Raw genomic sequence first — 1,761 nt, forward strand, 5'->3', positions numbered from 1 at the left:
AAGGAACAGGCTATCCATTTCAGAGGGACAAGCCAGTGAACACCTTAGGGAAGATTGTGCGATACTGAGAGCCACATGGACAATGGCAGAACACTGTCAGAGTGTGTTCCAGAAGATGAATCCTTCAGGTCTGAAGCCACTCAAAACATGACCGAGGAAGAGCTGCTTTCTAAGGTAGAATCGACCAACAGACATGGATGGAATAAAGCCTCTGGGAGGAAAGCCTCCCAGAACTTCATGTTTTGATGGCGCACTACTTAAAATAGGAAGACACAGTTGAAAAATAGCAATTAATAATCAAATTTTGGCATGCATTAAGTATTAATCTAGGAACAGATGACCAATTTATCATAATTCAAGCAATTATGAGCATGAGACTTAATTTAAACAATTAAGACCATGAGAGCTGAAATATAACCTTGCGTCTGCCCCACTTAAATTGTGTGACCATCACAAGAACAGGTTTGATGCATTGAACACTAATGAGAGAAGACTTCATGCGGTATGAGATGACTTAACAAATATCATATATGAAGAAAGAAATGGGTCATTTAAAAGACAGGGAAAAATAAAAGATAAAGGTGAATGTCAGAAGAGACTCTGAAACTTGCTCTTAATCATAGAGCAGCTAAGGCACATGGAGGAAATGAAGTCAAAGAGCGGAATAGACAATTTCAAAGGACAGCTCTCAAACCAAAGTAATATATTATTGATGAAACGTGCACACACCTAGAGTTAGAAAGCCAGAAAAGAAGACACTTAGCATATCAAAAACTGAAAGAAGTCAAGAAAAAATTCAGTTCTTGAATTGCAATATTAAAAATTCTTCTGTTGCTTTGTTCTGCTCTGTCTTGTTTTTGTGCATGTTATTATCTCCACAGGACTGTCAAAATAAGATAGGCTGGATGAACAATCTGGAGGATAAAACAACGGGACCGATGGTTTTGGGGGGACATGGGAGAGGGGGAAGTGAGGGGAAAGGAAGTGGTGTTAACAAACCCAGGGACAATGGAACAACAAGTGATCCAAAATCAGTTAGGAGGCCAGGTAGGGCTTGATCAAGGGTAATGTAGCCGAGAGGAATTACTGAAACCCAAATGAAGGGTGAGCATGATAGTGGGATAAGAGGAAAGTAAAAGGAAAGAGAGGAAAGAGCTAGGAGGCAAAAGGCATTTATAGAGGTCTAAACAAAGGCATGTACATATGTAAATATATTTACATATGAGGATGGGGAAATATATTTATGTACATATATTTATAGGTCTAGTATTAAGGTAGGAGATGGACATTGGGCCTCCTCTCAAGTACTCCCTCAAGGCAAGAATACTTTGTTCTTAAAACTGGCATTCCATGGTGCTCACCTTCCTGACACAATCGCTGAAGACAAATGTGTGCATAAGCAAATGTGGTGAAGAAATCTGATGGTGCCAAGCTATCCAAAGATATAGAGTCTGGGATCTTAAAGGCTTGAAGGTAAACAAGCAGCCATCTAGTTCAGAAGCAACAAAGCCCACATCGAAGAAGCACACCAGCCTGTGTGATCACAAGGTGTCAAAGGTATCAGGTGTCAGGCATCAGAGAACAAAAAAATCAAATCATTGTGAATGAGGGGGAGTACGGATTTGGAGCCCAAGACCCACCTGTAGGCAACTGGGCATCCCCTTACAGAAGGGTCACAGGGAGGAGACGAACCAGTCAGGGTGCAGTGTAGCAACGATGAAACATATAACTTTCCTTTAGTTCCTAAATGCTTGGTCACCC

Source organism: Echinops telfairi, unplaced genomic scaffold, assembly GCF_000313985.2.
Source record: "Echinops telfairi isolate 266 unplaced genomic scaffold, ASM31398v2 ScPeMD7_7468;HRSCAF=8506_0, whole genome shotgun sequence".
Lineage (NCBI taxonomy): Eukaryota > Metazoa > Chordata > Mammalia > Afrosoricida > Tenrecidae > Echinops > Echinops telfairi.